Source organism: Gopherus flavomarginatus, chromosome 1 (assembly GCF_025201925.1).
Source record: "Gopherus flavomarginatus isolate rGopFla2 chromosome 1, rGopFla2.mat.asm, whole genome shotgun sequence".
NCBI classification, from domain to species: domain Eukaryota; kingdom Metazoa; phylum Chordata; order Testudines; family Testudinidae; genus Gopherus; species Gopherus flavomarginatus.
The window spans coordinates 220,031,918-220,059,186 of NC_066617.1; the positions used below are offsets into that span (position 1 = coordinate 220,031,918).

Here is a 27,269-nt window from a genome sequence, read left to right on the forward strand (position 1 = left end):
GTAATTTTTTTCACCATATTATGTAATCCATTTTAAGCAGAAACCCTAATTGATTTCAATTAAAAAAAATCAGTGGCATAATATAGCTCTTTAGTTCCCTTATTTTCCTAGGAATACAAAGAAGTGACTGGGCAGGAAGGGAAATTAAACAAATCTAATCAGATTAGTTGCAAAGACACAATCATTATTTTTGTAAAGGAATGTTAATGTTATCCCTCTAACAAATGACAACCAGAAATCAACTTTCTTTAATTTGTTCTATATCAGGGGTCCTCAACACGGTGCCCACAGGCGCCATGGCGCCTGCGGGAGCATCTTAATGCGCCCGTGTCCGGGCCACTGGAGACCACCCGCCGAAATGCCGCCGAATTTCAGTGGTGATGCCTCTTGATGACATCGCTTGTCGACGGCAAGCAATGTCATCGAGAGACGACACTGCCAAAATGCCACCGAGATTCGGCGGATTTCGCCGGATGCTCCACCGCCGCAGTGATCCTTTGGCTGGCGCCCACGGTACTATATGGAGAATCACCAAAGAGTATGTTGCTCTACAGATCTGTTGTGGCAACCACCAGCAGTCTAGGAACATTTTTGTAAAAAAGAACCTAGGGAGCAATTGCATTTTTCACATTTACATATCTGCCATTAACACCATTATTGGGCTTCAATTTAATGTGAGCACAGTAAGTGGCAGCTCTGTATAAAGGTTCTTAGGAGGCAAGTCTTCAAGTGTTACAGAGAGGTACTAGTTTGACTGAAGCTCAGCTGAGAGGAAAATGAGAATAAGCAGCTTAATATTAAAAAATAATGGTTACAGGTGATCGCATGGTAGTACTTTAATGTTTAAAATAAAATATTACATTTTGTCACTTTTAACATAATTTTTGCCCCAAAGTATTAATTAGTGACATTAATATTTGCCTGTTCAGATAATGTGAAGTTCACCCCTGTAAACCACATATGGCCTGGTACATGGCATGAGTCCCACTTATGGGCATATGTGGATTTTTGACACACACATTATTTATATAAACCTCTACCCCGATATAACACAACCCAATATAACATGAATTCGGATATAATGCGGTAAAGCAGCGCTCGAGGAGGAGGAAGGGGGGCAGGGCTGCGCACTCCAGCGGATCAAAGCAAGTTCGATATAACATGGTTTCACCTATAACGCGGTAAGATTTTTTGGCTCCCAAGGACAGCGTTATATTGGGGTAGAGGTGTATTTATTTAGATTTAACATTTAAAATACCAAATGCCCATACAAAAGCTCTTAGCACCCTGGCAATAATTAGACTTACAATAACTAGTGTAATGTGTGATTCATGTCACTGTTATTTCTAGTGACTTTTCCACTCTATTTCATTCCCTCCTGTATGATAACATGCTTTGGACTTTCCTGGATAAGCAGTTCTAATGTTAAAGAAATGCCTGGCAAGACAATGAATAAACAAACCAGTTTGTAAATAACACTTAGCTATTAAATAGTGAATTATTTTGCATAAATATGGTAATTGACTCAATAAGGAACTTTTTACCCTTCAGCTCTGATATTAGCCAAAACAGTACTCCAAGTTACATTAATTTAACTCTGTTTGAGGGCCTGTAGACTAAATAATGATATTAACCACTCCCTTGCAGTAAGAAGCTAGGAATACAAAATCCAAAAGGGGTTAGAACAAGAAGAAACAAGATGACCAGTGAAACACTAAGGCTTTGTTAGCTTCAGCCCTGCATTTGTTGAACATGCTATTATTAGATCATCAGATGTGATTTAGAGCCAATTTTTTCCTTTGGACAGATACATCCTGCTGATTTCAAGGGAACTCCACATGCACATCTGACAGCAGAATTTGTCCCTTAAAAATCTTGGTAATCTCTGATGTCAGTTGCTGTTTGCATGCCAAGGGAACTAACTCATACCATATAAAGATTCTGTGTGTGTTTTTATCTCTCTAAAGTTCAGCACTGAGGCCAGGACCAGATGAGTTTAAAGAAGCTTGCTTTTTATTGGTTTTCCTGGATTAATAGTGGAATTTGAGCTTTTAGAAGTAAATGTTAAATATTGGTATTAAAGTGTCTAAGTATAATATCTGGTGTACACTCAGGAGCTCTGACTTTTAATGTGGCTTCTGCTGTACATGGTAATATTCTATAGAATTCAGATGTTTGGCATATGAGTACAGGCCACATAGGTACTACTGTAATGATCATACGGGAAACATTCATGGGTACTAGAGGTTAATTGACATTAAATGAGTCATGCTATTAAAATCATATGAATCATTTTAAAATGTCTATTTATCCCCTAACATCCTAAAAAGGTAAATATTAACTCCCCAAAAATATACTGAGGAAATGTTATGTGGTGAGTTATATTAGCACTATTTTTATTTTAATATGGGACTGTTTTATTGGAATTATTCCTTTTCTAAGCGACAGACAGAGAATATGTATAATCGCACAGTAATTATGACAAGAGATTTTGTGTTACATTGGTTGATCCATAGGGGTATTGCAGTTTGAGTATATGCACGTGCAGACACTTTGGAAGCTGAATTAGGTAGAACAGTGTAAAACTTCGGGGTCTGTTGATTAAATACAGTTACCTAAGTGTGACTGCTGCTGAGACATTTTGAAGTGTATTAAAAGGACATACCAGAAGTGAAAGTAGAACCATAGAAGAGAGGGATAATGCTTATAGTTTTCTGTGGTGAAGCAATTTTCTTTCCACAAAGAGAACAGCTTGTCAAAACATTGTTTTTAAAATGCATTCTTTTTTACAATTCTGACTCCTATTCTTGTAATTATTGTGGACTCTGAGGGACCATTAAGATGTTGTACCTATCAAGTATGCAGATTCCATAATAGTGATTTTACTACTTCTTAGACAAGTCAATGAGTGAAATAAAATCAATTTATCAAGCTCATATGCTGGCACACAGGGACTGCATGAAGTAGGGAGTAGAATGAACATTAGGTTGTTTGGGATAGTTGAGCCAATGACACATTGTGCTATATCTTCTCTCATTTTAATATATATGGATTTAAATTTAATAGAGTTTAATTACATATTTAGTTTCAGAGTAACCTAAAATGCAGTTCAATATTATTATACTACTGTTTAGTAGTGCTTTTATAGTCCTTGACATGTTCAAAACACTGTGTAGTCAAGAGCTAATTAATCCTCACAGTTCCCCATAAGGTTGAGGTGAATGCATTCTGATTGCCATTTCACAAATAGGGAAACAGAGTCAGAAAGCTGAAGTCTTCCAGCTGACACTTCCTTTCACATTATTTTTTTATTATTTTTTATTCAGAATTTCATTTCTTCTGGTTGACTTTGATTATTCGAGATACCGAGAGCCCAGAGCTCTTTGTTTTCGGTAGGATTATACAGTTGTTCAGCTCCTCTTGGAATCAAAACCTATTATATGGATAATATGTTATGTTATAGAAGCAGCAGGGCAAGCTTTCCAACCCTGCCCTGACAGTATGTTGCAATACTAACCTGATGTAAGAGGATAGTTGAGGCTTCATACCTAATAAAATTCCCAGGGCAATGCTATAGCTGAAAGAGTTAATGAGTCACTGGATGTGTAAACAGGAAACTCAGAGGGATAGAGATGTGGTATTATCACTATATAGTACTAGTGAGACCATTACTGCAACACAATTTCCAATTCTGATGTCTGCACTTCAAATAGGATAGTGACAAACTAGAGACGATTCAGGGAAGAGCTGCAATTATGGTACAGGAATGGGAAAATGTATCTTATACAGAGACATTTAGAGACCTCAATATATTTAGTTTATTGAAAAGAAATTTAAGAGGTGACTTGATCAAAGTCAGTAAGAATATACACAGGGAGAAGCTGTCTTAAACCAGAGAGCTCTTTAATCTAACAAAGGCATAACAAGGGCAAATGGCTGAAAGTTGAAGATAGATAAGTTCAAAATGGAATAGGGTGCATGCTTTTAACACTGAAAGTAATTTATTAGCCCTTGAAACATTACCAAAGGTAGAGTTTCCATTACATGAAGTATTTAAAACAAGATTGTTTGTCTTTCTAAATGCAGTATATGCTTAATGTCAACCATAAGTTATTGTAAATCACTGAGTGAAATTCTAAATTCTTAGACTCCTTGCAAAGACTGCCAATTATGATGATAAATATTATGAAACTAGTATGCATTAAAGTGAAGAGGAGTACTGGTATATACTGAATAAGTCTTAAACCTAATATTTTAGGTTGGAGATGGAATAAAATATTTCTTTTAAGGTTCCTCATCTCTGCATATTTTTTATTATAAAGATTAAGAAGAGAGGGGTACAAGGTTATTGTCTAAATTGCCTTGCTGTTGGTTGAGTGTCAGAATATGTGTTAGGTCTTAATGGAATCTGACCTGGCTTTTCTGTGGCCATGAAAAGAATTCTGAGTTTTCCTTCTAGCAATCAGAATACAATGTCTGCTTGCTGATTCCTAGAAACTTACGGTGTTTTGTAATATCATGATACAGCTGTTGCAACCTTGCTGTTTTTAAATTACATTTTTTTTGTGTGAAATACTACATGTAGGTAGACTGCCTTTAGAACTCTGTACTACTGCATTTCAACATATCAGGGATTTACTTTGTAGTAGTTATTTTCTCAGGGTAATAAGAACTCCTCTGAGTCTTTATTGCCTGAAAGTGTTTATGGAAAGAAACACAAATTTCTTGTTACTTTTATGTTTGCATATATTAAATATGCATTGTTATATGTTTAATGCATGTACCAACCACATCAATTAGTTGTTGAAAAGAAACACTTTGTTATTACTAAAATAAAACAGATAGGTCTGATTTAGGCTTAGAGCTCAATCCTGCTCTTATTCTAGTCAATGGAAAACTTCCTAGACATTTTAATTATGTCAAGTCAAGCACTTATTTAGAGAAGTTTCCTTTGCAAAGACTCCAGTATTTCTTCTGAGTGCCTGGCATAAATATATGTAAACTTACTAACTACATTTTCAGTTGGTTGGTAAATTACTTGAAATTCCTAGTCTCTTCATCTTTTCCTCATTTTGGCTGGCTTCTTGATCAAACAAACAGCGATGGCATTTTAATTTATCTGGATAAATAAGTGAAAAGTTATTCACTAGCACTTGAACAGCTCTAAGCTTGGCCATTTCATGGCTGTAGTTGTCATAACAGGATGAGATATGAGCTGAATCTGGTTGGATTTTTTTCCGCATGGATGTACCCGAATATGTTAGAATAATTACTTGGCAGTAGCATAGACTGTATGTATGCCGGGAGGGGGGGAATGCAGAATTGCATATCAAGTCTTGATCAAAAATGCCAAGAGATTTATAACAGCTATAGTGTTCTCAAAGTGAAATGTGTTTCAAGCTATACACTCCTATTAATTTGCTGCTTCTAACACCTGTCACTGTAACCAGCAAAATCCCTTTTTTCATTCTAAATTTCACACCATTCCAAATTTTGTCTCTTCTTCTGTTTTGGAGGATGAGAGAAGAAGCTGAAAATGAATATGTGGAATTAATATACTCATTTCATTTATATTATTGAACAGTTTACATTCCAGAAACACACATTTAGGTAAATATTCAGTGTAATTTTTCAAATCTCTAGAAAGAAAAGAGCATTTGAAAAGACTTAAAAATATTTCAGTAACTACAGACATCTGAAAGGAGAAGGAACTACTAAAAGGCATCTTGCCAGCTTTCTTCTCAGCTATTTTCCATCTGAACTATTTTTATCCCAGCTCACAGAAGGGGATTTATATTCATCTCTGGTGCATTTCTGCTTTACCGTTTCTGAGTTTATAACAGCATATAGGATGGAAAATTAAATCATCTAAAATCTATTTTGTTTCAACAGTGCCTGTCCCCAATAGCACTAGAATCAAATAAATATACTGTGCCCAGTTTAAAAGAAGCTAAGAGTAGCATATTGCACAGAAAGCTGACAATCCTAGGTTTCTCCATGAATCGAGATATTCTGAGACTTGAATTGTTAGATACTAACCCTATCAGAAATAACAGACTAGGTTTTAATGAAAAAATTGAGAGTTGTAAAATTATGTCACAGATAGAATACAACAATGCACTTCATTCCCCATATTCCATTTTCAAATATTGTTATGGGCTAGGTGGAACTTTGCTGTAGGTTGAGATAAAACTCTGTTGAGATTGATAGATGTGAACTCACCCTTCAATTAACGTTACTATAAGGATAAACCCTCAGCTAAGACAAAAGGTGTGTATGAACCTGCTCAGGAACTTTTTAGCTGAGTATAGTTTTGGGTAGGTGGTGGGGGGAAGAGAGACAGAACACTCAGAAACTAAGAACAGAGAAAGAGGGAGAGATGAGAAAGTACAGTGTGACCCTGGAAAAAGCAAGAGAGAGCGCATTTGGAGTTTGTGTTGTCTAAAGAGGTTTGGGGTCAGTGGTGAGCTGGAGCCGGTTTCCACCGATTTGCGGGAACCGGTAGTTAAATTTAGAAGCCCTTTTAGAACCGGGTTGTCCCGCAAGGGACAACTGGCTCGAAAAGGGCTTTTAAATTTAACAAAAGCTACCCCGGCTTCTCCTCCCCTTCCCTGGCTTCCCACGAACCAGCTGTTCACGCGGGAAGCCTGGGAGGGCTGAGAAAGAAGCAGCAGCTTCCCGCAGGTGAGCTGAGGAAGGGGGGCGTGGGCGTGAGGAGGGCTCCAGGCACAGCACGGCTCTGGCCTGGCCCCCGACCCCGTCCCCGGGCGGCGCGGCCTCGACCTCGGCAGGGCGGCACAGCCCAGACCCCACCTCCAGGCAGCGCAGTAAGGGGACAGGGACCAAGTAACAGGGAGGGGGTGTTGGATAGAGGGCAGGGCAGTTGGGGGGGTGCATTAGTGTCGGAGCGGTCAGAGGACAGGGAACAGGGGGATTGAATGGGGGCAAGGGTCTTGGGGGGATAGTCAGGAAGGAGCAGGGGTTGGATGGGGAGGTGGAGGGCAGGCAGGGACAGGGGTTCCAGGGTCAGTCAGGGGACAGAGAGAAGGGGTGATTGGATGGGACAGGGGTTCTGGGGGGGCCATCAGGAATGAGAAGAAGGGTTGGATGGGGCGGCAGGGGGCAGTCAGGGGACAGGGAAGGGGGGGTGGGTAGGGCAGGGGTCCCGGGGGGGTGCTGTCAAGGAATGTGGGGTGTTGGACGGGGCAGGAGTCCCAGGGGAGTTGGGGGGGAATGATCCCCTCATGAGGTGAGGAGGAGGGAACTGGTTGTTAATATTTTGGCTGCTCATCACTGTTTGGGGTCTATACGCTAAGAAATTTTTCCTTTTGTTTTTGGTTCCTTATGTAGTCAGAGACACAAGACTTTTTACATTCCTTGTAAGTAATCAAGATTGCATCAAAGAAAATACCAGATTGTTACTGCTTTCTGCTCCCAAATGGAACATCCCCACTGCCCTGAAATTTGACTAGCTGCTATGGCTAAAAAGAGGCAAGGCTATGAGAGAGAGAGAGAGAGAGAGAGAGACTGACTTCAACTTCAGAGCAGTGGATATTATCCTGCTTGAAGACCATGGCCCTGATTCCCTACTAGGTCTGAGTGTATCTCAGCCATAGTGGAGAAGGACATGTGCAGGGAACCAGTTTCAGCCCCCTGATTCTGGGATGCCCAACCTTCACATAATTTATTGCACAGACGGGGTCCTGCTGCATCTCAGGGCTGGTCTACACTGAAAATTTACATTTGCATAGCTGCATCTCTCAGAGGTGTGAAAAATTCACATCTCTGAGAAACATAGCTATGCCAACCTAACCTCTGGTGCATATAGTGCTAAGTCAGTGGAAGAATTCTTCCATTGACCTAGCTACCCCCTCTTGGGGAGGGGGATTAACTACAGCCCCAGGAGAACCCCTCCTATCATTGTAGTGAGTGACGCCGCTAAAGTGTAGCATTTTAAGTGTAGACATAGCCTTAGTTCCTTGTGTTGCTGGCATAAGATCCCTGCCCCCTTCTCCCTCTTTCGCCAAGGTTGGGGGGGGTGGCTGATAAAGTGAGCTGTCTGACAAAGATTTCCCCTACGTGAGGGGAATCCTCCACTGGGAATCTCTTGCTAGTTTAAGGCCACTTTGCACTGGACAAATGGTCTTTGCAGGCCAGAGAATCTGGCCCCATTTCTTGAAGTGCTCTCCTGAACCCTTATTCACATAAATAATCCTTGAAAGAGTCCCAGGTGAATATGTATGTGTACTGGCAATTCATGTGAGGAATAGCAACAGTTAGCTCCTGTATAGAAGTTTCAGGATCAGGCCCTGAATTATTACAGTAAAAGAAAGCAAAGTGACCTTATAAATGTAAGCATTATGTTCACACATGTATGGTTAAGGTGGAAGTGCAAATAACATTACTCATCATGGTATAATTATGAAACAAGGATTATGAAATTATAATGTGTCTACAAATCCATCAGTAATGTAAAGCTACATTACCCACCCACAAAAATAAGTGATTAATCTCTGAACGTTTCCATAGAGCCAAAGTAGCAACCGCTTGCTAATTTATGATTAACCATTAATCTTTTTCTCTCTTTTTAATTGCAATTTCATTTTCACTACGTATTTTATCAGCCGCAATTCAGATTTCTTTGACTGGAAAGACTAAGACTAGATTGTGCGACCTTTCCTCACATTGCTTAGTACTTACACAAATGAGTATATAAGACTTCTCGTATGAGTACGTGTTCATCAGTAAAAGTAAGAGTTGTAGAAACTGGCCTATAGTTATCACAGGGGCCTAAAGTTGGTGCCTTTTGAAAGGTTTATTGGTGAGCATAAATAATTTCAAATCATAGCATGGTATTTAGTTATGAATGGTCAGAATGCTTAATACTATTGCTCGAAAGGTAGAGAAGGTTTGTAGTGGTCTGCAAATGTTTCATGTAGGTTTAAGGGGTGGGTTATAGTGGGTTTTTCTTTTGTTTTGAGGGAGATCATTGGGAAGAGAGTAGGTTTGTCTGGGGTCTGAGTTGTAGAAATGAGCTCCCCTGGAAAGGAGAGTATCTCGAAACATTTGTATAACCTGTTGCTATAAATACAAACCTTTGATTTATGATTAATTCTCTAGTGTTTTTCAGGGTCCAATTACATAGTTTTAAAGAAGAAAACATAATAGCTGGAATAGCTGGTGCAGTATAAAAATGAGGAAAAATAGATTAATCCACAAAGTAATTAGATTCAGGTATTTTAAAATGTTTAAATGATTAGCAATTTCACTCAGCCATACCTGAATCCAGAGAGAGAGAGAGAGAGAGAGAGGGCCTATTTCACAGAGCTGATGGGGAATATTTGAGATACGCTAGGAGTAATAGTCCTTCTTTTGTGTTAATGCACAATCTCCAGTATGAGACTAGGGAGGGGGCAGCGGCTATTGCTGCATATCTACCTACATATTTAAGAGTTGTGTGTGTCGTCTTAAGCAGGTATATGAGAATATTAATAGAATCTGATCCTCCATTTTTTTAACTCAGTAGGAGCTTTGCCATTGGCTCCAGTGGGTTCAGGATCATATAGTAAATACACTCGGCAGAAAGGGGACACTGTGGATACATCTGCACTGCAATAAAGAGCCCAGATTAGTTGACTCCGGCTCACAGGGTTCAGGCTGGGAGCTACAAATTGCTGTGCAGACATTCGGGGTCAGGATGGAGCCTGGGCTCTGGGACCTTCTCCCTCTCAGGGTTTCAGAGCCAAGACTCCAGCCTGAGCCTGAATGTCTACACTGCAATTTTTAGCCATGCAGCCCATATCCCATGAGCCCTTGTCATCTGAACCAGGCAAGCTTTAGCCTTGACTCAAGACTTTTATTGCAGTGTAGAAGTAACCCTGTGATCTACCTAAATCATGACTGCTGCCATGTGACCTTGCAGGGTTCTACTCCATTTGAGAATTTAAGCAAAGACATAATATAAGAATATACTAGGGACCAAATTAATTCCTGACTTCAGTGGAGTTACACTAGAGATGAATCTGATCCAAAAACTTGCCAGAAAAGTAGCAGATAATTATGTATGTCTACAGCAACTGAAGTTAAAATTAATAATGGGAAAGCTGAATTTCTTTTAACTAAAGAATCCAAACTTTTCTTCTAAGATTGCATTTCCACTCAAGTTATGAATCAGCAATAATGTATTAACATTTCAGTAATGAATAATAATCAGTGATGATTAGATTTGCATCTGTTATATTTTTAATATCATTTTCCAGGAAAAGATGGGTATCAATGAGTCCCAGTCTTGTGAGGGATGTGTGAGAGCTTAACAAATACCCATCACTACCATTTTTTGTGTTCAAATATACAGAGCATTAGGCATGGTAGTTGCACGCCAACCGCAGAATTGAATATTTGGGTCCCTACTCTGAGAAAGCACTTAAGCATCCCTATTCAGGGCAGCACATAAGCACATTATGAGTGTTGTACTGAAGAAGTATGCTTTCCTGAATTGGTGCCTAAAATAATAAGAGACAAACAATTTTGACATAGCATTGACAATACAAGATAGCAGAAAAAATGATCCTTTCAATATGTATCAAGGGTAACATTTTATTTTAATATAGCTCTGCATGTGAGGAACAAGCATTCCTTGAAGAAGATGCCATAGCTTCCTCTTCAGCATATATTTTCAAAGTGGCATGGGTATTTGTCCACAGAATGCCACTAACACTAGTGGATCAAAAGTTACAATGGGACTTGACTCTATAATTTGAGTTGGATTCATGAACGCTGTATTTGACTTGTTATCGTGTTGATACACATGTGGCTGGGGGAAAGGGGGTTAAGAAATTGAAAATATGAATTGTATAGTTACTATTACTTCCTGCATTTCCAGTCAAGGGCTTCATGATGGAAGCTCCCGAAAGATGGCAAGTATGTAAAGAGTCTATTCTTATTGAAATAAGCTCATTTACTATTTATTTCCACTCCCACCCAAGTGACTCATGAATTTCTTTTCAAATTTCAAAAAACTCATTCATAAAACATGGACAAAAATATCCTTTTCATGCAGTCAATAAATGCCAACTCCCTTTGGTGGATCTAGGTCTTTATATTTGACTGCCTGCTGAATGTTGGGCAATGTTCCAGAGAAGAGTGCAGTGTTCTTCCATATTTTAGGGACCGCTAATTAAAATGAAACAGAACACAGCACAATGAAAAATAGTGGCAATGGGGGAAAGAGACATTTTCAAAAACTATGTTCATTTTTCAACAAATTGTGGGATTTTTATTGAAAGGTTTGTTTTTATGGAAAAATATTTGGCAAGCCGCTCACTTGTTTTCAAGGGATAGTCAAAGCAAAAGCAATTTAATCTGCGAGAAAAGCATGGGATTTGCAAAGTGACATATAACATCTTGCAGATACACTGACAATGTGTAGTACCATCATAAAGGTGAGATTCATTGTCTGTACTCCAGCCCACAGCATTACCTTGTTACAAATGTACGCAACACTCAGGGCTTGACTCAGATATCTGATATGGTGATAGGCAATGGCAAGTTTGAGGAGTAATTTGGATGTAATTTACTTGTCCTATTTTAATTATGTGTGAGTGTGTTTAACATAACTGTATGTCTTACTCCCTTCTTCCCTACAGCTCCATCTGCTTGCGTGTTTATCAGTTTTTAGACTGTGAGCTCCTCAGGGCAGCGATCATCCTTTCCAAACAGCAGGAACATATCTAGTACATTGTAGCCAGGACTAGAAACATAATAATGATGACACAAAAGATATGTAAACGTACCTAAGACTGAAGCAGAGTTTGACTAGGTCAGTACTTGGATGGGAAATTTCCAAGGAAAAACAAATAATTGGATCTCTTCTTAGTGATCTGTAGGAAGTACAGTGTTGGTGTTTTAGTAAGTTGCACTCTCAGTACTGCAGAATGATGCATGCTGTTGATCAGTGGTGAGTGCTGTGTTGCTAGAAGCACTATCCTTCAGAAGAAGTGTAAAATCATAGTCCTAGCCATTTGCAGCCATTAGTGGTATTCTAACCCAGAATAGTGGTGCTAATCTTAATATCCCATCTGCATTCCAAATCACCCATGTTGTACTCAAACTACTATAATTGTCCCTGTATTTACGGTTCTTTTACCTTCCTGTCCGAAGGTATCACATAGAAATGTTGTGCAATGTTAAGCCACTGTTGTATTTCACCCCCTAAGATGGCTGTAGTGGATGATTTCTTTGTACAGTTTGTGTATACAGGTGTTGAGTTTCTAAAGGGCTTTGGGATCCTTTGGATTAAAGGCACTATACAAATACAAAACTATTATCTTCTATAAACTTCATGAAGTGTTTTTGACTTTGAAAGATTCATACTCACACATGTGCAATCAGTATTGAGCTCTCATTGTATGACATACAGAATAGATACATTGTTTTTGAACTGTAGCCAGAAGTGCCATTTAGCTGCTGGCACCTCCTATTTCAGGGAGCCAGAGAGACAACCAGAAGCATTGGTTGCAGTCTCATATCTAACTGCTTAACAATTGTGTAGTCATTTATAAAGAGCTGTGATTCAGGAAACAGGCTATGTTGCCTTTGAAAAATATCAGAGCTGGCTGATGTTTTCAGCATTTTTAATGCTGAACAGGCATTAGCTATATTAGCATTAACCTATGTTAGTCATCCTGTCAGAGAGGTTACACAGAAGTAACTACTGGTGGGGAACCAATATTCTCATGACAAAGAAACCAGCTCCTGTATGCTTCCTCTGCTTGGCAGAAAGCCCAGAGCTGTGTGTTGATAATGGCATTGTATGGCCAGAAATTTGCAAGGTTTTGGTAGCTTCACTTGTAGATTCTTGTCATCTCATTTGGATGATATACACGATAGCAACACTTGTCCTGCATTGATAGTGTGATGCTGTTACAAAACTGACCTTTTAAACTGCAGATATTTTTGACTAAGTTTTCCTCTTCTGTTTTGTTATTGGTAGAAGGGAACTTATGGCTCATTGTGTTTAACATATAAATTACATTTTGTGCTAGCTAGACCCTGCAAGGTACCATAGATTTCAAGTACTTGGTTCCAATATTTGGTTAGGCAGCATCACCTGTGTGTCTTTTGATGCATCTATACTGTGGGGGAAAAACCATGGCACCAAGTCTCAGAGCTAACTCGGGTTCCTGGGATCTCAAGCTTCAGGGCTAAATATTGCAGTCTAGAGATTTTGGCTCTGGTTGGAGCCCAAGCTCTGAGACCAACCTCCTCCTCCTTCCCTCCCTCCCCCCCCCCCGCCCCCTCCCAGACATGCTTGCTGACTTCTCAAGGAGTTTTCAAAACAGAACTGTACAGATCACTTAAAATCCACTTTGCTAAATCTGTACTCTGGAGCATCAGACATAGTTCAAATTGTAGTTGCATAAGGCTATTATCATAGAAGAATCATAAAAGATTAGGGTTGGAAGAGATTCTACCACCTCCCTTGGTAACCCATTCCAGTGCTTCACCACCTTCCTAGTGAAATAATGTTTTCTAATATCCAGCCTAGACCTCCTGCACTGCAACTTGAGACCATTGCTCCTTGCTCTGTCATCGGCCCCCACTGAGAACAGCCAAGCTCCATCCTCTTTGTAACTCCACCTTCAGATAGTTGAAGGCTGCTATCAAATCCCTCCCTCACTCTTCTCTTCTGCAGTCTAAATAAGCCCAGTTCACTTAGCCTCTCCTCATAAATCATGTGCTTCAGCCCCCTGATAATTTTTGTTGCCCTCTGCTGGACTCTCTCCAATTTGTCCACATCTTTTCTGTAGTGAGGGGCCAAAACTGGACACAATACTCCAGATGTGGCCTCACCAGTGCCGAATAAAGGGGAATGATCACTTCCCTCAATCTGCTGGCAATGCCCCTACTAATGCATCCCAATATGCTGTTAGCCTTCTTGGCAACTAGGGCACACGGTTGACTCATATCCAGCTTCTCGTCCACTGTAATCCCCAGGTCCTTTACTGCAGAACTGCCACTAAGCCAGTCAGTGCCCAGCCTGTAGCAGTGCATGGGATTCTTCCGTCCTAAGTGCAGGACTCTGCACTTGTCCTTGTTGAAACTCAGATTTCTTTTTGCCTGATCCTCTAATTTGTCTAGGTCACTCTGGACCTTATCCCTACCCTCCAGAATATCTACCCCCACCAGCTTAGTATCATCCACTAACATGCTGAGGGTGCAATCCATCTCGTCATCCAGATAATTCATGAAGATTTTGAACAAAACCGGCCCCAGGACCGACCCCTGGGGCACTCCACTTGATACTGGCTGCCAACTAGATATTGAGCCATTGATCAATATCCATTGAGCCTGACAATCTAGCCAGCTTTCTATCCACCTTGTAGTCCATTCATCCAATCCATACTTCTTTAACTTGCTGGCAAGAATACTGTGGGAGACCATATCAAAAGCTTCACTAAAGTCAAGGAATAACACATCCACTGCTTTTCCCATATCCACAGAGCCAGTTATCTCATCATAGAAGGCAATCAGGTTAGTCAGGCATGACTTGCTCTTGATGAATCCATGTTGACTGTTCCTGATCACCTTGCTCTCCTCCAAGTGCTTCAAAATGGATTCCTTGAGGACCTGCTCCATGACTTTCCACTTACTAAGGTGAGATTGACTGTTCTGTAGTCCTCTGGATTCTCCATCCTGTCTTTTTTGTAGATGGGCACTATATTTACCTTTTTCCAATCACCCAGGACCTCCCCGGATCACTACAAGTTTTCAAAGATAATAGCCAATAACTCTGTGGAAGGAAAAGGCCAAAGTAGAGACTGTCAAATAGTGGAAGTCAATGAATGGCTATGCAAGTGGTGTTGGAGAGAAGGCTTTGGATTCTTTGACCTTGGGATGATGTTCCAAGAAGGAGGAGTGCTAGGTAGAGCCAGGCTCCACGTAACAAAGAGAAGGAAGAGCATCTTCGCAAGCAGGCCAGCTAACCTAGTGAGGAGGGCTTTAAACTAGGTTCACCAAGGGAAGGAGACTAAAGGCTTGAGGTAAGTGGGGAAGTGGGATACTGGGAGGAAGCACAAGCAGGAAAGCACAAGAGGGGAGGACTCCTGCCTCATACTGAGAAAGCAGGATGATCAGTGAGTTATCTTAAGTGCCTATACACAAATGCAAGAAGCCTGGGAAACAAGCAGGGAGAACTGGAAGTCCGAGCACAGTCAAGGAATTATGATGTGATTGGAATAACAGAGACTTGGTGGGATAACTCACATGACTGGAGTACTGTCATGGATGGATATAAACTGTTCAGGAAGGACAGGCAGGACAGAAAAGGTGGGGGAGTTGCATTGTATGTAAGAGAGCAGTAAGGCTTCTCAGAGGACCGGTATGAAACTGCTGAAAAACCTGAGAGTCTCTGGATTAAGTTTAGAAGTGTGAGCAACAAGGGTGATGTCATGGTGGGAGTCTGCTTTAGACCACCAAACCAGGGGATGAGGTGGTTAAGGCTTTCTTCCAGCAACTAACAGAAGTTACTAGATCACAGGCCCTGGTTCTCATGGGAGACTTGAATCACTAATATCTGCTGGGAGAGCAATACAATGGTGCACAGACAATCCTGGAAGTTTTCGAAAAGTGTAGGGGACAATTTCCTGGTGCAAGTGCTGAAGGAACCAACTAGGGGCAGAGCTCTTCTTGACCTGCTGCTCACAAACAGGGAAGAATTAGTAGGGGAAGCAAAAGTGGATGGGAACCTGGGAGGCAGTGACCATGAGATGGACAAGTTCAGGATCCTGACACAAGGAAGAAAAGAGAGCAGCAGAATACAGACCCTGGACTACAGAAAAGCAGACTTTGACTCCCTCAGGGAACTGATGGGCAGGATCCCCTGGGAAAATAATGAGGGGGAATGAGGGGGAAAAAGAGTCCAGGAGAACTGTCTATATTTTAAAGAATCTTTATTGAGGTTGCAGGAACAAACCATCCCGATGTGTAGAAAGAATACTAAATATGGCAGGCGACCAGCGAGGCTTAACAGTGAAATCCTTGCTGATCTTAAACACAAAAAAGAAGTTTACAAGAAGTGGAAGCTTGGACAAATGACCAGAGAGGAGTATAAAGATGTTGTTCAGGCATGCAGGAGTGAAATTAGGAAGACCAAATCACACTTGGAGTTGCAACTAGCAAGAGATGTTAAGAGTAACAAGAAGGTGGTCAAGGAAAGTCTGGGCCCCTTACTGAATGAGGGAGGCAACCTAGTGACAGAGGATGTGGAAAAAGCTAATGTAATTAATGCTTCTTTTCCTCTGTCTTCACAAACAAGGTCAGCTCCCAGACTACAGCGCTGGACAGCTCAGCATGGGGAAGATGTGACCAGCCTTCTGTGGAAAAAGATGTGGTTTAGGACCATTTAGAAAAGCTGAATGAGCACAAATCCATGGGGCCAGGTGCACTGCATCCGAGGGGACTAAAGGAGTTGGCAGATGTGATTGCAGAGCCATTGGCCATTATGTTTGAAAACTCATGGCAATCGGGGGGGGTCGGGTCCCGGATGACTGGAAAAAGGCTAATGTAGTGCCCATCTTTAAAAAAAGGAAGGAGGAGGATCCGGGAAACTACAGGCCAGTCAGCCTTACCTCAGTCCCTGAAAAAATCATGGAGTTGGTCCTCAAGGAATCAATTCTGAGGCACTTAGAGAAGACGAAAGTGATCAGGAACAGTCAGCATGGATTCACTAAGGGCACACCATGCCTGGCTAACCTGATTGCCTTCTATGATGAGGTAACTGGCTCTGCGGATGAGCGGAAAGCAGTGGATGTGTTATTCCTTGACTTAAGCAAAGCTTTTCATACTATCTCCCACAGTATTCTTGCGGGCACGTTAAAGAAGTATGTGCTGGATGAATGGACTACAAGGTGGATAGAAAGCTGGCTAGATTGTCAGGCTCAGCGGGTAGTAATCAATGGCTCCTTGTCTAGTTGGCAGCCGTATCAAGTGGAGTGCCCCAGGGGTCGGTCCTGGGGCCTGTCTTGTTCAATATCTTCATTAATGATCTGGAGGATGGCGTTGACAACACCCTCCGCAAGTTTGCAGATGACACTAAACTGGGAGGAGTGGTAGATATGCTGGAGGTAGGGATAGCATACAGAGTGACCTAGACAAATTAGAGGATTGGGCCAAAAAATCTGATGAGTTTCAACAAGGACAAGTGCAGAGTCCTGCACTTAGGACAGAAGAATCCCATGCACTGCTACAGGCTGGGGACTGACTGGCTAAGCGGCAGTTCTGCAGAAAAGGACCTTGGGGTTGCAGTGAACGAGAAGCTGGATATGAGTCGACAGTGTGCCCTTGTTGCCAAGAGGGCTAACAGCATTTTGGGCTGTATAAGTAGCAACAATGCCAGCAGATCGAGGGAAGTGATCATTCCCCTCTATTCGACATTGGTGAGGCCTCATCTGGAGTACTGTCCAGTTTTGAGTCCCACACTACAAGAAGGATGTGGAAAAATTGGAAAGAGTCCAGCAGATGGCAACAAAAATGATTAAGGGGCTGTGCCTGGATCTTATGAGGAGAGGTTGAGGGAATTGGGATTGTTTAGTCTGCAGAAGAGAAGAATGAGGGGGGATTTGATAGCTGCTTTCAACTACCTGAGGGGTTTCCAAAGAGGATGGATCTAGACTGTTCTCAGTGGTAGCAGATGACAGAACAAGGAGTAATAGTCTCATGTTGCAGTGGGGGAGGTTTAGATTGGATATTAGAAAAACTTTTTCTCTAGGAGAGTGGTGAAGTGCTGGAATGAGTTGCCTAGGGAGGTGGTGGAATCTCCTTCCTTAAAGGTTTTTAAGGTCAGGCTTGACAAAGTCCTGGGTGGGATGATTTAGTTGGGGATTGGTCCTGCTTTGAGCAGGTGGTTGGACTAGATGACCTCTTGAGGTCCCTTCCAACTCTGATATTCTATGATTCGGCCATCACATCAGCCAACTCCCTCAGCATCTGGGATGCTTTGCAATCGGACCCATGGACTTGTGCATGTCCAGCTTTTCTAAATAGTCCTTAATCTGTTCTTTCAGCATTGAAGGCTGCTCACCTCCTCCCCATACTGTGCTGCCCAGTTCAGCAGTCTTGGAGCTGATCTTGTCTGGAGACTGAGGCAAAAAAAGCATTGAATATTTCAGCTTTTTCCACATCACCTGTCACTAGGTTGCCTCCTCCATTCAGTAAGGGTCCCACACTTTCCCTGACCACCTTCTTGTTGCTAACACACCGGTAGAAACTGTTCTTGTTACCCTTCACATCCCTTGCTAGATGCAACTCCAGTTGTGCTTTGGCCTTCCTGAGTACACCCTTGCATTCTCAAGGAATATTTTTATACTCCTTCCTAGTCATCTGTCCAAGTTTCCACATCTTTTAAGCTTCCTTTTTGTGTTTAAGCTCATAGAAGATTTCTTTGTTAAGCCAAGCTGGTCACCTGCCATATTTGCTGGTCTTTCTGCACATTGGGTTGGTTTGTTCGGGCACCTTCAATAAGGCCTCTTTAAAATACAGCCAGCTCTCCATTCATAATGACAATAACTTGCCTCGCATTGAGGAGTAATTTACATCTTGAGTAGTTTCATTGATTTCATTGGGACTATTTGTGTAATACTGCTAAGTATGTGTATATATATGACAGGGGGCCCTTAGTTTGGTGTTTTGTTTTGTTTTTGAACAAGGAACTTTTTACAGAAGAAAGATTTAAAGAGTTGTAACAATATGTACCCTGCCGTTTTTTTTTATTAAAGGGGAAATAGTAAATGAAAGAAATATGAAGGCATGAGAAAACTGAAGGGAACTGATAATTCAAAGTGCAATCACAATTATATCAACTTCCATCATACTGAGGCTTCCAAGCTGAAGGTCCATTAAATCTATGTCAAGTTAATTTTTTTATTGGGCTTCTCTTTGAAATATGTTGTAGCTGATTATAAACATTTTATAACTAAAGGAAACCAAATGTGGAGAGAGGATGTGTTCATCAGCCTATAGATGTAAATGTGATAGTTATATAAGTAGTTCCAATACAAAAGACAATCATTAAAATAATTCTTTTAAACAAAACAGAATTAGAGCTAACTTCCTCTCATTCCACAACTAAAACATCTCAGACCTGCTCTATGCTTAAAATTTAGGTTAACCTAGCTACCCTTCTGAGATGTACTTAGGCTGATCTATGTCCCAGCATAGACACCATTGGGTCAGTGGAAGAATTCTTACATCGACTTAGCTTCTGCTTCTCGATGGGGTGGATTAACTACAGAGGCAAAAAATAAATCCTCTTTTCAATATAGAAAGTGTCTACACTGTGATGCTACAATGTCACAGCTTCAGTCTATCTGTAGCACAGTCAAGCCCATAGCTGTGGGTTTATGTACTCTAGCAGAAGTAGACAAGTTATCACTAATAATGTATCTTGCTTAACTTGGTCTTTTAAATAGCTAACTTTTAAAATAATACAATGTCCTATGGAGTTCAGATCTTAATTTGGAGAAACTTTTCTTTTTCTCTTGGTTTTTTATTTGTAAAATTATTTGGATTAATTATATATCAATAGATCATTGAATAAGGGTTTTTTTGGTTTTTGTTTTGAGTTGTGTGTGTAACAAGTTAATAGAAATGTTAATAGAAATACAACATTAATAATTGAACTCAGAGGGACATATTGGAAAATCAGCATAAGTAAGCATAAATCAGTGTAATTCACATGCAGAAGAATGAGGTTGTAGCAGGAAAAGCAACTATTAGAAGGGTGAAATATAAAATAAATTGTGTGCAGGGAGGAAGGGTGTAGATATGCCTTATCTTAGGCCATTCTACATCCTCCTTATGCATTGGTTGCTTTTCCTGCTACACATTCACACTTCAGCCCTTTCAACATGTAGAAAAAACACCTTCTTGCACTTATTTCATCTTATCAACTGGTTTGTCTAGATAAGAATAAGAGGTCATGATTAGGCCAATAACACATACTAGCTAATCACAACATTTCCTCAGCCTCTTCTTAATCTAGAAAAATCCAATGTGACCATCTATGTCCTTTCCATTGGGCTCAATATTTCTGAGCCAATTTTAGAGGCAAATAATTACAAGTGCAATTTTGCACATATAGAAATAAAGACCAGTATCTAAATATCTGAACTTATTCAGTTATGCCCCAGGTCAGCAAAGCACTGAAACACGTTCTCAAGTCAAGTTGGGATTTAAGCACATGGTTAAAGTTAAGAATATGCTTAAGTAGTTTCCCTGAACTACTGTCTTCAGTTAAGGTCTGATCCTTCTTCCGTTAAATATAATGGTAAAAATACCATTGTCTTCAATAGTGCAGGATCAAGTCCTTATGCCCCAGGGAATCTAAATGCAATTTAGGGTGCTGATGTTTTTCAATGAATATTTTTAATGCTGCATGAACATATACATGAGATTAACTGGAAAAAAGATTAAAAAGACTACAGAGTTCGAAGGTTTGTCCTTAATTTGTACATGTGCAAATTTTGTGGACTATTATCTACTTATTTATTAAGTAAATTAGACTTAATTTACTAAGTCTTGCTTTTTGCAAAAAGGTCAGCTATGAGAATTCTCATATGCTTTGTCAATATAAATTTCTACATACATAGGACATCCATTAAAATGATTATTGGGCTTTTCTATGATGATAGATTGGTTAGGTATGTTTTTTGTCATGAGAAATGCTGAATTGACTACAATGGATGTGGTAAGAGCTGAGTTCACCTCAGAGTTTGACACAAAAAAGAATAAAGCTTACAAATTGAGAATCAATAATTTAGATTTCCCATTTAATTCAGTCCTGAACAATTAAAAGGGTCAGTTCTATTTTCCTGTCCTAACTGAAGTTTGTAACTTATTCCCAGTAACCAACATTAGAATTCCATATAACTGAATGGAATAGGAGACACACAATTAAATTAGCTGACCAGAGGTTTGGCTAAAAGGTGGAGTTTTGCACTATAATCAATGTAATTTGGAAGGCCCAAATATGTCTACAAGGATTTAAGAACAAAATGGCTTATACTATTGCTAGTTTTCAAATCATGACTTTTAGTCACTTACCAAGGGATGAAATATCAGAGGGGTAGCCATGTTAGTCTGTATCTGTAAAAGCAACAAAGAATCCTGTGGCACCTTATAGACTAACAGACTTTTTGGAGCATGAGCTATCGTGGGTGAATACCCACTTCGTCAGACATATGCATCTGACGAAGTGGGTATTCACCCACGATAGCTCATACTCCAAAATGTCTATTAGTCTATAAGGTGCCACAGGATTCTTTGCTGCTTTTACCAAGGGATGTCTGGAACATGTTGGCAGGAGAATAGAATCTTCTTTTTTCCAAGTTGTGTATTAAATCAGTATTAACAAACTGGAAATAGAAGTGCTTATTTGAATTATGTGCCCATACTTCTATTCACCCTATTTCTCTTTTCTGTTTGGTCAATGAATTGGCCTGAATTTTATTTGTAGAGTAGTGAAATGGAGAGGAGGGAGTTATAAGTTCAGTCCAGTGAACAATGAAAAAAACATTTCAATTCTGCAAATAAAAGTAGAAAATGAAATCTGTAGCTGTTTTGATGTAGTGATATTAATACTGTGACAAAGTTCCTCCTCTGCCTTGGTGGGTCCTGTGCTTATTGGCAGATTTGCTCACCTCTGTGATCTTTCCCACAGTCTGGGTCAACTCCTCCTGTGTCTGATCAGGAGTTGGGAGGTTTGGGGGGAACCCAGGCCCACCCTCTACTCTAGGTTCCAGTCCAAGGCCCTGTGGATTGCAGCTGTCTATAGTGCCTCCTGTAACAGCTGCATGACAGCTCAAATCCCTGGGCTACTTCCCCATGGCCTCCTCCAAACACCTTCTTTATCCTCACCACAGGACCTTCCTCCTGGTGTCTGATAATGCTTGTACTCCTTAGTCCTCCAACAGCACACCCTCTCACTCCCAGCTTCTTGTGCCTCTTGCTCCCAGCTCCTCACACACTTCCTCTTCCCTGGCTCCCTGCACCTGACTGGAGTGAGCTCCTTTTTAAACCCAGGTGCCCTGATTAGCCTGCCTTGATTGGCTGCAGGTGTTCTAATCAGCCTGTCTGCCTTAACTGGTTCTAGCAGGTTCCTGATTACCCTAGTGCAGCCCCTGCTCTGGTCACTTAGGGAACAGAAAACTACTCATCCAGTGCCCAGTATATTTGCCCTCTACCAGACTCCTGTACCCCACTGGTTTGAGTCGCTCACAATACATATAAAGCAAATAAAACATCTTCCTGAGTGCATGAACATAGCATGGCATTAGCTCATAGTATATTGTCTTGAACCTCTGACGTTTTGAAAGGATATACTAAAAGTATTTTTCAGAGGGTTTTTTTTTCCTGATTTCCATAGTTTATTGTAATATTTCTCCAGGGATGTTGAAATTGAATGATTTTTTTATCAAACTTTATTTTCTCCCTTCCACATACTCAATTGATATTTCTCAAGATATCAAGTTGTTAGCGCTGAATTTATTTTCTGGATGAGGTGGGGATGGGGTATTTATTTAAAGAATATTTCACATAGAAAATATGTGGACTATTTTTATCAGTAAATAAATGAAACAGGTAAGATAGTTACATATAATTTACTGCACATGAACTAATATATATGCCAATATTCACTCTGCATATCTATGTTCACTAAGACCCTAATCCTGCAAAGACATATGCTTGTATTTTACTTAAAGCGTTACTGGCCTCATTTTTTTTTCTTCACATGCTTAACTTAAGTACATATGGAAGCCTTTGCAAGATCTGACTGCAAGTGCCAAATTCTGCCCTCATCTCCACACCATAAGCCAGATTCTCTCAACTAACAATAATATGAATCAGGAGTAACTCCAATGAGCTCAATGGAGTTTCACTGATGTCAGACTTGTGAAAGGGTGAGGTGAATAACATTCCTTGCATCTAATTTAGTGTGATTTTTGCTTTCAGGGCACTTAAATCAGTCTCCCTGTTTGCATTTCAGAATAAACATTGTTTGAAATCAGTATGTTTTTCATGTTTGTTTCAGTGGGCCATTAAAGAACATTTCACTGTATGCTGGGGAGAGGAAGAGAGGCATTAACTAACCACTTAAATTTATCTGTTAAATTCAGTCCTGCTAACTCATAAGCATATGAATCTTATTGAAGTCATGTGAGGTGTTATAATTAATTGAGTCAGAATCTAGCTTTTGATTGAGAGTCATGGACAATATTTTGGAGATCTATGCCCTATTGTTAGTTAGTGGCATTTAACCTTTCAAGAGTCTGACAAAGTCTGAGTAATGTTAAGCTGTAAGAACTCTCAAGTTTCAGTCAGATATTGGTTATTCATGGAATAATGTTCACAGCTAATTCTGGTAAAGAAATTTCTAGGAGGTCATTTCAATAGTTGAATTGTCCAAAATAAGTTACAGATCATATACAGTAAAACCTCAGAGTTATGAACTCCAGAGTTATCAACTGACCAGTTAACCACATACCTCATTTGAAACCTGAAGTTCGCAATCAGGCAGCAGCAGAGACACCCTCATCCCCGCCAAAACAAAAAGGCAAATATAGTACAGTACTGTGTTAAATGAAAACTACTGAAAAAAATAAAGGGAAAGTTTAAAAAAAGATTTGACAAGGTAAGGAAATTTTTTTCTGGGCTTGTTTCATTTAAATTAAAGGCAGCATTTTTCTTCTACATAGTAAAGTTTCAAAGCTGTCTGAAGTCAATGTTCAGTTATAAACTTTTGAAAGAACAACAATTGCATTTTGTTTAGAGTTAAGAACATTTCAGAGTTACGAACAACCTCCATTCCTGAGAAGTTCATAACTCTGAGGTTTTACCATATGGTTTATATAGCAAAATGCACATACTCAGAGACAGAAGGCAAGGCTAATATTCCAAGCACATTATCTTATCCTTGTGCACAGACATCACATTACCCAAAGTGCACCTGAAAATGACAGAATTTGTGACGTTAGAAGTGACTCAAACTGTGTCAAAATGTACCAATATCATGTTAAAGTTCCCTAAATGTCTCCTTAGTAAATACAGATATGAAACACTGTAACAGTTCAAAGATATGCATAGAAACACCTCTCCACAACAGATTGTCATGATGTTTTGTATGTGAGGTCAATGTGGCAGCACTTTGAGAATGTGTTGAGATGCATTGTAGGAACTTCCTCAAATTGTTATTGCCTGGTTTGAAATAAAGTCAGTTGGAAGGTTTTTGGTTTCTTTGTTTTGCAGTGATATAGATCAATGGTTCTCAAAGCCGGTCCGCTGCTTGTTCAGGGAAAGCCCTTTGCGGACAGGGCTGGTTTGTTTACCTGGTTCGGCCGATCTTGGCTCCCACTGATCGCGGTTCGCTGCTCTAGGCCAATGAGGGCTGCGGGAAGGGTGTCCATCGCATCCCATGCTGCTTCCCACAGCCCCCATTGGCCTGGGGTGGCAAACTGCGGCCAGTGGGAACTGCGATCAGCCTAACCTGCGGACGCGGCAGATAAACAAACTGGCCCTGCCCGCAAGGGGCTTTCCCTGAACAAGCAGCGGACCAGCTTTAGAACCACTGAGGTAGTAGATGAGTTTTAAAAGCATTTAATTAAATTATTAAAATAATGATATTGTTATGCACAATTCTTTCAGGTGATGTAAAGTTTATTTTTTTTAAAAGAAATTTACAATTCACTACAAAATATTAAGGGCCACATTGTGGCTGGCCCTGCATCCACGTGGAAGAGGATGAAGCCCCTTCTCCTAATCCCCTTCCATTCATATACATGCTCCAGGCACATTGGATGAAATCATGGCTCTGTTGAAGTCAGTGGGAGTTTTGCCATTGACTTCAGTGTGGCCAGGATTTCCCCCCTATGTATCTAGTTGCTCCGTGTTGGTATCACCGGCGGCACTACGGCCTCCAGAGATCTAAGCAGGGCCGTCCTTAGGATTTATGGTGCCCTAGGTGGAATTATTAATCTGGTGCACTGTGCCTGTCTTGCTCTTAGCAACACAAACATAAGCTTACACTATTGGAAAACTTGCCACATGCATGTTATTAAAACCAGTTTAATGTCGTTAAGCACACTGTAATGCTGATGGACTAGCACTAAAGAAGTAGCACTATAGAAAAAATTCTGATTTGACAGAATGATGCAAATAATATAATTTTTTTAATTTGTCAACATTTTATTGGAAATTTATATGAAGAGGTATTGAAACAAGGATTTGTTTTTATTTAAAAGCAATCTTTCTGGCTTTTTTGGCTGCAAAATCAGGAATAGTGTTATCGTATGACAAAGACAAAGTGATGTCTTGTTCGATTGCAAGAATAGCAAGACCAGTCAAGTGTTCCTGACTCCGTGTAGAGCGGAGATAGTTTTTAATGAGTTTTAGTTTTGAGAAACTCTATTTTCCTGATGCTACTGTTACAGGAATTGTCAGTAGAATACGAGTGGCAATGTACACATTAGGATATATGTCAACAAGTTTGCTGGTATGAGTAAACTGTACAATGTCCATCATCGATTTTGCATGTGGCAACATGGATGACAGTGTACTCAATTCTTCATACAGTTCAAGTCCATTTAAATCAAAATGATAGCCGTGCTTCAGGAGGCTTTCTAGGTCAGGGGTCCCCAGCGCAGTGCCCAGGGGTGCCATGGCGCCTGCAGGGGCCTCTCAGTGCACCTGCGTACTGGCCGGCAGACAAGCATCTGCTGAAATGCCAGCAAAATTCAGCGGCATTTCAGCTGCGATGCCTCTAGATGACGCCACTTGCTGCCGATAAGCAGCATCATCCAGAGGTGTCGCCGCTGAAATGCCGCCAAATTTTGGCAGCATTTTGGCGGATGCTCTTCCACTGCCATGGTCCTTTGTCTGGCAGGCACCAGACGAAAAAGGTTGGGGACCACTGCTCTAGGTTCTTGCACTTTGTCATTAGTAGCTCTTGTTTTCCTATTTCATTGAATTTAGTCCTGCTCAGCCCGCTACCAGCTGAGTGAATGGAACCCCAGGCCGACAGCGGGTTGAGTGGCTCAGCCAGGGTCTCAGCCGCCTGCCTTCTCGGCCTGCTGCCAGCCTGGGGTTCCTTGGGGGTCCCCAGGCCAGCAGTGGGTGCTTAGTGGGGCCAGCGGCCAGGACCCTGGGTGGCAATGGAGCAGCTGCCGGAACCCCAGAGCAGTGGTGGGCTCAGCCACTCAGCCTGCCGCTGCGTGCCATCAAAAATCAGCTCGCATGCCACCTTTGGCACATGTGCCGTAGGTTGCCGACCCCTGCTCTATACATTAGTAAGGAGATGAGCATATTACAGTTGTTGGAGGGCTCTATTTAGCAGTAACAGGGCTTTAAGAAAGTCAGTCAACATTTTTTGTTTCTCTGATGAAAACTGGCCCACTCCCTTCCCCATACCAAACTTGTCACAAATAATTGTCAACTTAATTTTCTGTTTTTAGCTAAGATATAGATTTAAAAAAATATTGAAATTGAATTCAGGATTGTTAGCAAGCATTTTTGGGGACCAAATTTGTTAAATGACAACCTAAATGGAAACACAGTACTGCTTTCATGCTTGGCTCACCCCCCAGCCTGCTGGTCCAACAGCTGCAGTAGAGGAGGAGATAGGTGGAAAACTGGAGGACCCCAAATTCCACCTCTTGGGCTGCAGAGTGGCAACAGCAGCAGCAAACCCTCAGGTCCGATCACATGCCAATGGGCACCACCGCCAGCCCAACTGACCATGGTGAAATTAGCACAGCATCTGATCTCAAGGACATGGCACCCATGAAGCCACAGCAGCTCATCCTGCCCAGTGCAGCTCCCCTTGGATGAAATGGATCAGTTCCAGCCTGGGGGAGAGACGCGCTTTCCAGCTAAGGTGTCCAGATCCAGATGTCCTGATTTTATAGGGCCAGTCCCGATATTTGGGGCTTTGTCTTATATAGGTACCAATTACCATCACTTTGGGTGACCATACAGCAAGTGTGAAAATCCGGGATGGGGGCGGGGGGGAATAGAAGCCTATATAAGAAAAAGACCCTAAAATCGGGACTGTCCCTATAAAATCAGGACATCTGGTCACCCTACAGGTGAGTTTCTTCCCTCACCCCTTCCCAGAGACCCCAGCAGCCAATCCTCTCCCTTAGACTGTGCTGCATTCATCTCTCTCTAGGACCCAGCAGCCCTGCTCTTAGATGCTCCACTGCTTCCCGTCTGTCCAGGCT

The 27,269-nt window shown here is 41.0% G+C and overlaps 1 protein-coding gene across 11 annotated transcripts in view; it reads left to right on the forward strand.

Moving 5' to 3' along the window:
- Positions 1 to 27,269, forward strand: part of DMD (dystrophin) — a 2,125,007-nt gene that overhangs the window by 1,855,960 nt on the left and 241,778 nt on the right. The window lies entirely within an intron of this gene.